The sequence below is a fragment of the Mesoplodon bidens genome, assembly GCF_964165515.1.
Source record: "Mesoplodon bidens genome assembly, chromosome: 5".
NCBI lineage: Eukaryota > Metazoa > Chordata > Mammalia > Artiodactyla > Ziphiidae > Mesoplodon > Mesoplodon bidens.
In genome coordinates, this window is record NC_138161.1 from 96170283 (window position 1) to 96181761 (window position 11479).

The following is an 11479-nucleotide window of genomic DNA, read 5'->3' on the forward strand; positions in this document are numbered from 1 at the left end:
CAAGAAAAGGAGTGTAAGAACTACCTGACCAGCCAATTGGACCTTCCTGAAAACTAGGACAGGCCAGAGGAGGCCCAGACCAGTGTTGAAGATGTGATTCTTCACCCAATGTGAAGAAGAAAAGCTTTTGAGATGAGGTGGGGTGGGTAGGAAATGTGATAGATTTTCTGCTGGAATGAATTGATAAGGCTCATTTATATCAGCAAGTACTCCTAAGGGGACTGATCCAATTTGGTAAATGGGAATATAGCTTGAGCTTTGGAATCTCTCAGGCTTTGAGAAGAAAAAATATTCACAGCATAAAAAGCAGACATTGGGCAATTATACTTAATATGCAAATACTCTTGTGAATACAGTTTTTAAAAATAATCCAATAGGAACATGGGCAAAACATGAATAAAACTTATAAAATAAGAAGTATAAATGGTCAATAAATATAAATGATAAACAAATAAAAAGTTAGCAAAAGTACAATGAAAGAAGTGGTTACTTGAATGTAAGAGCATCATTGCACTTATCAGTTTTGCAGTTTTATTTTTAAAGAAAATGCTCAGTATTGAGAGATGTTTTAAATGAATGCTTTCTTACAGTATTAGTACAACTTTTCTGGAGGATGGTTTGGTAATATGGATCAAGATCTTCAAAAATGTTTATACCTGGTGACTTAGTATTTCCACTTTCAATAATTTAGAAATAATCACAAATTTACACTAAGATTTATATATGAAGCATTGCTTGTAATAATGGAAAACAGAAACAACTTAAATGGCCAACAATAGGAAAATGATAATTTATTAATTTGGATATGATGGAACACGATTCTTCTTTAAAAATAGTGATTTGGATACTAAAGCATGGAAAATGTATGAGTAAACATTAATGAAAAAGTGGTTTCTGTCATGTTAATAATAGCAGAATGCATATATATATATATATCCATTAAATATTTATATATATATATGGTGTGTGTGTACACATACTATATATTTATATATATATATAATTCCTTGCTATCTGGCTCTTACTGTATGAACATTCATTGTAATCACTTGTAAAAAAAAATTACCCCAAATTAACTAACCAATTCAGTATCCAAATTCATTATCTAAATTAAAAACAAAACTATAAGGGATTTGCAAATACTGTTTAGGGAAGACTCTTCAGTTGCCCCTGAGTCCTGGCAAGAGGGTGTACAGATCGCTACAGGCTCATTGCACCTGTTTCCTACAGGCGTGTAAACAAGCCGTGCATTATCACTACCATTTTCCCCACGTCCCTGATGGTATAGACATTCAACACTACCAGAGATCATTTCTGCAAGCCACCTAAGGGGTCTACCAGCCCAGGTCCAACTCAGATCTTATTTTTATTATCTAACTCATTATTTTATCATTTGTTTTACAGTACATATTTCCTATAGTATAGAGGGAAAGTGTAATTTGTGTTTGCTAATGTACAGTCTCCATGTGTACTGCATGTAAACATACTTACCAATGAGTTCATTGAGAGTTTAATAATTAGGTGATTAGTGTTTTACATGCTTTATATTATGGAGAAATTCTTGGTGGATTGTTACATTCATGTTTAAGAGTATTTTAATGACATTTGAGGAAATTACTTGGAAGGTTTTGATGGGCTGAGAACTTTTTTTTTTTTTTGTATTTAGAGTACTGGAATATGGTTCCTGTTAATTGAATATCTAACATTTTTTGAGAAGCATATTATATTCAGCTAATGAAGATAAGGAGAGATTCTTGTAGTATTTTTGATTTTTTTACTGGAATTAAATGCCCCTGAAATGTTAGCAGTGTCTTCTCTCTGATACTGTGAGCTTATGTTCTTTTACATTATATTTCCATGTTTTCTGAATTTTGTAAAAATAAGGTTTTGCCATGAAGTTTTTCCAGTACAGCAAAAGAAGGAAGAATGATAAAGGAGGCTCTCAGGACTTTACTTCTGTGACTTCAGTGAGGGGAGGAAGAAGTTGAAACATATTTGTATAAGGGATGTGGGAAGAATGTGTTTCTGCATAAATTTATCATGATTAAAAAGCTAAGTTGGGCCTCCCTGGTGGCGCAGTGGTTGAGAGTCCGCCTGCCAATGCAGGGGATACGGGTTCGTGCCCTGGTCTGGGAGGATCCCATATGCCGCGGAGCGGCTGGGCCCGTGAGCCATGGCCGCTGGGCCTGCGCATCCGGAGCCTGTGCTTCGCAACGGGAGAGGCCACAACAGTGAGAGGCCCGCATACCGCAAAAAGAAAAAAAAAAAAAAAAGCTAAGTTTATGACATGGGTTCTGAGAAAAGAGTTTATTAATAACTATTTAGCAGGATTCTCTTTTTTTCTCTTTTGAACCTTAAGAATTCATGTCACTTTGGGTCTCTTGAGTGGTATTGTGAGCCAGCAACTAGAAACATGAATTCTAGGCACCTAACATTAGTACAGCTTGTATTTATATTATTTGTAAAGAAGGAACATGAATATTTACAAGTATTCTTAAAACTGTGTGGTAGAGACAACCAAACAGTTTCTGTACCTCAGCTGTCCCCAAGTTCTCCAGCCTTCAGGATTCTCTTTTAGTAAGAGTAGTGGAGGTTCTTTGTAGCACTTGATTTGCAGGAAGTCCTGTTTGTCCTTACTTCCCCATTCTGAGACTTCCCAGGGTGTACTTATAGGTCCCCCATTACCTGGATGACTTCTTTGGGTTTCTTGCTTTCTCATAACTATTCTTAAGGCTTCTGTAATAAGTCACATAGCACTTTGTCCCATGTGTGAACATAGGTCCCATCTGAAATCCCCCTAACTTGTAAGACCAGGCTGTGGTTTTTTAAAAAATCTTTATAGAAGGCTTGAGGTTAACAGAAGGGGTTTATAATGTAGAAGATGGAAAACACAACTAGAGGGTAGATACTGCTATTTCCAGCTGGCCAGTCTCCCATTTCCCTTGGCTAATGCCATATTAGAGGGGTCCACTCCTCTCCCTCATTTAGGATTGATTTTGAACACGAACTCTCTGTTCTTGAGTCCAGGGCCTCTAAACCTGGACACATTTTTGGCTTCCAGAAATGACACTCAATGAAGAGGGCCTTTTATTTATCATGCAGAGTAATGTCACTCCTCAGTGTTCGTATGAGATCAGGATCTTGCTCTTTTATTTCCAAAGGCCCATTATTTCTCAAACAAGAGAGTCCTGAGTGCAAAAGGTGAAACCAAGCCCCCAACATGAGTAACAGAAAGCAGTAAATAAACTTTGAAATTGAAGGATGTTTCAAAAAGTTTCAAAGCTCTTAGAATCAATTCCTTGGACCTAGCTCAGTTCAAAGAACTTGATCTCTCTTTCCATTATCCCCCCATTCTCTCAAAAGTCTTTGCAAACAGAAAAGTTTTCCAAGTATCTGAGTTAGTACATCAAGGCAGCCCTAATATTGGTTGGTTGGGAGTATGTGTGTAGGGCGTTTTCCAAAGCAAACTTCAGCAGTCATGCTTTCTTTTTTCCCTGTTACCTTTCCAATGAGCCATGGTTGGGAAATTAAAATTAATAACACTGAAGTCATTATTATCAATTTATGACATTCAAAGTATCATTGAATCCCAGCTCAGATACATACCAGACATATGTAGCTTTTGTAAATCACTGGATATCCCTGTGCCTTAATTTCCTCACCCGTAAGATGGGGATAACAATACCTACCATTAAGATATGTTGCAAAGGTTGTAGATAAATTCTGTAGAGTACTAAACATGGTGTCTTGTACATCATAGAGATGAATAAATTTTAACTATTGTGATTATAATTATAATCATAAAGATCATGTCTTCAACTCCTTTGTTCTTCTTTCCCTCTGTCATGGTCACCTGGCAAAAGCCCAATTCTGATTAAATCCAATCTTTGACTATTTTGATACCTGCTACACATTGCTGGCCTCATCTTAAATTCAGGACCACAAATCGCAAGTAGGTCTTTTGTGCTGTCCCGCAATCCTTTATTTCCTTAGTCAGTCTAGTGTCTTGTGCTTCTGAACCTCAACGCCTCTTTACCTTAACTCACCCTCAGTTGACTACTTCAATTTTTTATTTCACTGGGTAAGTAGGAAAAACCAGGAAGATAATTTCCACACTCTCCTACCACCTCATCTATTAATCTACTTGCATCTGTGCCTGAATGCTTTACTTTCCTTTTGTTTCAAAAGACAAAAGTTCTGCTCCTGAGGCCCTCTCTTCCCCTTGTGAACTGGATCCCATTCTCTCTTGTCTCCTCAAGAACTTCATGCCTGCGATTTTTCCATCTCTCTCATACATTATAAACTGTCCCCACTTTACTGCTCATTTCCATTAGCCTAAAAACATGGATATCGCCCACCTTAAAACAACAGACAGACACCTGACTCCTCATTCTCCTCCAGCGATCAATATTTTCCCTGTTCCTTCACAGCTAAACTCTTTAAGAGATTTGATTATTCTAGATGTTTTTACTTCTCCGTTTCTAATTTCTCAGGAATCTAATCTATAAAGGCTTTTGACTATCCTGAATCATGAAAAGTGCTTTGTAAAGGTTGATGATGGCCTTTATGTCATGAAATCTAATGGTCAATTCTCAGTCACCATCTTACTCGACCTGTTGGCAGCATCTGATACAGATTGTCACCTTCACTTCTCAGAACACTGGGACACCACTCTCTTTTGGCTTCCTTCTACCTCACTGCTCTTTCTTCCTCTCCATGGCTGGTTTCTTCTCAGCTGAACATGGGTGTGCACTGGGGCTCAGTCCTTTGGCCCTGTCTTTATCTCCATTCATTCTCTGGATGATCTCATTCAGTCCCATGATTTTTTACATTGAATATTCAATACTTTTGTCTCCAGCCCTGTTCTTGCCCATGAACTCCAGACTTGCATTTCCAACTGCTTACTTGAAATTTCTGCTTAAATGCCTAATAAACATTTCAAACCTAATAGTCCCCCAAGGCAAACTCTTGTTTCCCACTTCCCTCTAAATCTGTTCTTTCCACAGCTTTACCATTGTTCTAGTTGTTCAGGCCAAAAACCTTGAATCACCCTTGACTATACTCTTTCTGTCATATTCCAAATCCAATCCATCAGCAAATCCTGCCCACTCTACCTTTGAAGTAGGCAAACTACTTCCTTCTACCTCTCCAGTTTCCACTCTGGTCTTTCACCTGGACATGCGCCTGACTGGCCTTGCTTCCACCCTCCCCCTCTGCAGACTCTTTTCCACAGCAGCCAGAATAACTCTTTTAAAGCACTATTCCGCTCAGTCTGAGTCCTCATGCCTGCAACACTACATGGTCTGCCATAGTAGCCTCTCTGATCTTGTCTTCTCCTACATTTCCTTTGGTTGTCAGTTGGCTCAGGCACACTGGCCTCCCTGCTGCTCCTCCACCACCGCAAGCATACTTCAACATTCCTCCAGTTATCTATAATGCTCATTTTCTCACTTCAACCTTGGGAATCTGTACAGAGAAGTTTCTTCCTCCAGTTATCTATAACACTCATTTTCTCACTTCCTTCAAGGCTTTGCTCAAAAGTCATTAACAAATATACCTCTCATTATTCTCTTTGAAATAGTTTATTTGGTTTTTGTTCCAGTTTCTAATTTAGAGCTCCTAAAACCATAGAATTTCCAGTGAGGAGAGTGATACAGGTGTCTTTTATTATGTTAATGAGGTGACTTTTGGATGCACTGAAGTATGGGAACTGGTTGCCAGTAGCGCCAACCAGGTGATTAGAGGGTTGGAACTTTCAGTCTCCCCTCACCCCCGACCTTCAGGGAGGGGAGAGGGACTGATGAGTGGGTTGAATTGCCAATTGCCAATGACTTAATCAATCATGTCTATGTAATGAAACCTCCATAAAAACACCAAAGGACAGAGTTCAGAGAGCTTCTGGGTTGATGAACACATGGAGATTCAGGGACAGTGGTCTTGGAGAGGGCAGGGAGCTCAGCACCCCCTCCCCATACCTTGCCCTACACATCTTTCCCATCTGGCTGTTCCTGGGTCATACCCTTGTGTAATAAACCAGTGTTCTAGTAAGTAATATGTTTCTCTGAGTTCTATGAGCTGCTCAAGCATATTAATTGAACCCAAGCAAGGTGTCATTGGAATCTATAGCCAGTCAGTAGAAGCACAGGTGACAACATGGACTCGCAATTGGCATTGAAGTGGAGGGCAGTCTTGTGAGACTGAGCCCTTAACATTTCTAATTTGGTGCTGTCTTCAGGTGGATAGTGTTGGAATTGAGTTAAATGGCAGGGCACCCAGCTGGTGTCTGAGAATTGCTGGTCATGTGGGGAAGTCCTACATTCCTCCCAACACACATTAAAATTGCTGATCAAAATCCTTAGTCCCCTTAACTGAAATACTAGTTTTATAAGAGAAAGACTTTGTCTGATTATTGCTATATCCTTAAATACACACACACACACACACACACACAACACACACATATACACATATGTATACATATATGTGCACACATAGATGTATATTTGCATTTCATGTGTGTGTTTACATCTTTGCTGAATAGATTACAATTCAGAGGACCTTCAACTAAGTCTAAGTTATATTTATCTAGGGCAGTATTCAGAGTCTGGACTACTTCTCTGTAAAGCACTTTCTCCACCTGACCTCTTGCTCTGCTTGTTTTGAAGTATGTTTTTCTCATGTTCTCACTCAATTTTGATGTCTGCTGATACAAACCAGCATTTCTGCCTCATATCCCATCTAACCACAACCAATGGCTTCAACTGTTATGCTTGACCCACTTTAAATAACCATGTCTAGCCCGAGCTGTGATTTGCCCTGACAGATCAATTTCCCTACTGTGTACTTCACGAGCTACTTGGTAGCACAGCCGGTATCAGCTCCATGTACCATAACTTCCTGCCCAGTGCTTCACCTATCATACTGAACTCTCAGTGAATTCTGTATGGAAGGAAAAAAGAAAATAACTCAAATATATCCCATCAAGCAGCTGAGAGGGCACTTGAACAGCTTTCAATGAAGACCATGAGGATATACACTTTTCAAACAATCAAACATCTTACATGGCACCAGATTTGAAGAAAGCTATCCAGCCACTATTGGGGTTTTAAACCAGTCTTTGAGTCCCATGGTTTCTTAACCATTGATTCTTTGGCTTCTGGAGAAGTCATCACTTTCTCAATAGTCATTAAATGGCAGAAACAAATTTTTCTTCTGATGAAGCAGCCAGTGGCAGCACAAATATCTCCCTAGGAATGTTTATAGTTTCTTAGTGGGAGTGAGCAATGTTGTAGTCTTCTAGAAGTCAACCTAGAAAAGTGTATTACATTACAAAATGTGCAAATGTTTTGGCCCCAAATTTCATTGCAAGAAATTTACCATACGGATATACTGATTAAAGTTTACCATGATATAAATTCAAGGATGTTCATTGTAGCACTCTTTGAAATAGAAAACTTTCGGAAACCACCTAAACTCAGTAGGGTCTTGTTTAAAGTGGACTTTGGGAAATTAATTTTTATGTAATCATTATAAAAGACGAGATGATTTTTATTATGTGTTTAAGTGGAAAGATGGCTATAACATATTGATTTAAAAATCATATTATGGAACATTGTATAAAGTATGAACACACTAACTTAAAATATTTATTTGTGCATAGAAGTCCAGGCTATGTTAAAACTGTTAACAGTGGATACCTCTAGGGATTGGGATTATAGGAGGTGTCTGTGTGCACTGCAGGGGTGGGGAGGAGAGTGTGTGGAGATGAAGGGGAACTCTCTTGGGCTATTTTCTTTATTATTTGATATTTGAAGACAAAATTACAAAATAATTTTTTTTTTTTTTGCGGTACGCGGGCCTCTCACGTTGCGGAGCACAGGCTCCGGACGTGCAGGCCCAGCGGCTATGGCTCACGGGCCCAGCCGCTCCGCGGCATGTGGGATCTTCCCGGACCGGGGCACGAACCCGCGTCCCCTGCATCGGCAAGCGGACTCTCAACCACTTCGCCACCAGGGAAGCCCACAAAATAATTTTATAATAAAAAAAATTAAATATTTTAAATGTGAAAATATCTTTGAGAGCATTTGAAATTTCTAGTGCAATAACATCTCCTGGGATTATTGTTACTGTCTATGCCAATCTTGTATAACTTTATGTCTCCAGCACCAAGACACTTTTGGGGTCGATGGGCCCATTATTTCCTTATCCTCTCACCACCGTGGGACCAGTATTTAGCCTCTGCTATGCCTTCATATAACTGAGTTTTCATAAAACATTTAATAGTGTTAGCTATTTTAAATTCTCTCTTTATCTATCTATCTATCTATCTATCTAAATTCAAATACTGCAAAGTAGCCTCAGGATCTTTCATTTAGAAATGTAACTACTGGATTTGTCATTGAAACATCTACCATCAGGGTCTCTTGACAATGATAAAAAAAATATGAGCCATATTCTCAGGCTCCATAGCTGCCACAGTGTTCTCTGAGGGTCTGAATACTGCTTATTTTCTCCCCATGCACCCAAAAGCTATCCCATCGCTGTGAAGTGTTCTTCAGATACTGACAGAACAAGCCTAGAAATAACATCTCAGAAGCTTGGGCGAAATACTTCTTGTTGCAAAAGCAATAAACAAAAATCATATTTGGTGATTTGCTTTTCTTTTTTAAAAAGTATAAAAGGTCAGAGAAACTGGTGGTTCCTGATACTTCTTAATTTTGCTAACCAACTCCCTTGGATTGGAAAGAGATTGCCTTCTTTCATGCTGAGGGAAGCAGAAATGGAAATTATTCCCATTGTTGCTTAGCTCAAACACTTGGAAATTTATTGACAGTTCAGTAAAAATAAAGAAAAGGAGAAAAGACTAAGCACTCTGTATTTGGGTAAGTCCTTCTTCTGTAAATACAATCATGTGAGGTCAGGTGTCCTTTAAGGCCATCACAAGGACTTGTGGAAAAGGAGGAAGCTATTCAGAATTAACCCCTAAAGAAATTTGAGAAACAGCTGTTTTCTTTTGGGCGCTCCTTCCCCACTTTTCATTCCTCTGCTCTTTTTCACGCAGATGACCATTGGTTATACTGGTCCAATGACCTAAGGCAGAGTTCAGTGTCCTAGAAATAAGTTCAGCTGGAAATAAGTGTCTTATCTATCAGCTGCTTTTAACATTCAAGGTTCTTTTCTTTTCCCAAGGAGTACCTGTGAGGATCCCAATCATACGATTTACATATACCATGTATGCCTTTTCCTTGGCTTAAAGGATTGTCTGTGGCAGGGATTAGGTAGAAGCCATAGTTAAGGGAGATTTTGATAGGACTGGCACCCTAGATCCTAAGAGGCCATTTACATTATCTGTACTTGTACATACATCATCTCACTCCATCTTCACATGAACCTAGTGAAGAGTCAGAGTGGAAGATGGCCACCATTATTTGGATCATCATCCTATTGACAGGTTGGGTCTGTGTCCCCTGTTCATGAATCTGGGTTGGCCCTGTGACTGTATAACCAGGAGAATATGGAGGAGCATCACTGAATCCATTTCTGGGCCCAAGTCTTAAGAGATTAGCAATTTCAACATCCTGTCTCTTAGAACAAACTCTCCAAGAGCTCTGAGCTGCCTTGTTAGAAGTCTAATTATTGTACTCGAGACTGTCATACTAGAGAGACTACATGTAGGTACACTGGGCCACAGTCCCAGTTGAGCCTGGCCTTCCACACAATCCAGCGAAGGCACAGATGTGAAAGTAAAGGCATCTTGGACCTTCAGAACAGCTCATACGCTAGCTGAATAACATGGAGTGATCTCAGTCAATGCTGCATGGAGCAGACACATTACCTGCTAGATTTCCTGATCCAGGAATCATAAGCTAAAATAAAGTGGTGGTTGTTTTAAGTCACTAAGTTATAGGGAAACTTGTAACACAGCCATAGGTAGATAACTGGAACAGACAATAATTATCCCAGTTTACAGATGAACTCTGAAATGAGGCCCAGAATGCTGTTGTGACTTGTTTAAGGACTTGAATACAAAATCTTTTACTAAAAGTACAGTCTATTACACCACATTTCTTCTTTATGATAATAATACTTTTCCACTTTAAAGAATGGTCTTTTTTAATCCTAAAACACATGCAATTTATCATGACTTGTTGCACTGTTTCAGAAAGCTTAGGGCAAAATTTAAAGCTCAATTATATTAATTATAGATTTTACTCACTCCTAGTTTCTGTTTCTAATTTACTAATCTATCTTATGTGTTACATCTTTTCTGGAGAGAAGTGAAACATTTATAAATTCAATAAAATACTCATCACTGCCAAACTCAATTGATGGCCCTGTTTTAGAGTTGCCAGATAAAATACAGGATATAAGTATCTAAAATGTATTCATTGTTTATCAATGAAATTCAAATTAATTGGGCATCCTGCATTTTTGTTTGCTAGACCTGACAATATTATCCTCTGTGCCAACTCCAAAGAATTGTTTCTTATCTATTAACTTTGCTACTTATCTGGTTCAGGGGGATACCAACAGACAGTTGTAGCTCAAACCATTCCCACAAGGCCCTGCTCAAACTAGCTCTTATTGTCTAATCATTTGTATATTAAACATTAATTGAGAATCTACCATGTGCCAGGCACAGTCATCAGTGGCTACTGAGGATTGAATCTATAAAAGAAAGCCTCAGGGCGTAAGAGGAAAGAATCACCACATATTCAGAAGCAACATGATGCATTTTATATTTCACCATGTGTAACCAAGTCCTGTGGGAAGGCCTTACAAAGAAGTTTCTATTTGAGCTGAGAATTGACAGAGAAGTAGGAGTTTTCCAGGTGAAAGGGTCTGGTGGGTGAAGGACATTTCAGTCAGAGGAAGCAACGAGTGAAATCTCCTGGAACAGTCAGTGTGGCTGTAGTGGGGAGAGGGTGATAAAAGACTGGAAAGGAAGTTGGGTTGTGAGAGTCTTAATGGCCAGCTAACGTAACGGGATATTTTTTCAAACAGACACAGTGAGCAATGAAGATTTTTAAGCCAAGGAGTTACACAATAAGATTTAATTTTAGAATATTTCTGGAAGCAGTGTGAGGACTGACCAGAGTAGGAAGACTAAATAGGGGATTACTATGCTAATTATGGGGGTGACAATGAGGTGCTAAACCAGGTGAGGGGCATTGGAACTGGAGAGGAGGGGCAGAATTCAAAAGAGAATTCTATGAGGGAACCATAAGTGCCATGACAACTTGTTAACTGTAGTTTTATAGATGGTCTTTGATTATTAGAAGTCATCAATATAGACATAATACATTTTTTAGTAGAAAATTCCAGGATCTATGACAATGGAGATACTGTTTAATGTCTTCACAACAAATTAGGGAGATGATTCTTCACTCTGTCCAGTCTTAAGAATTTTTTGATTGCAACCCTTATGAAAAACACTTTTCTGTAGTAAATTCCAAACAAGTTTGTTTTACTAGTCCTA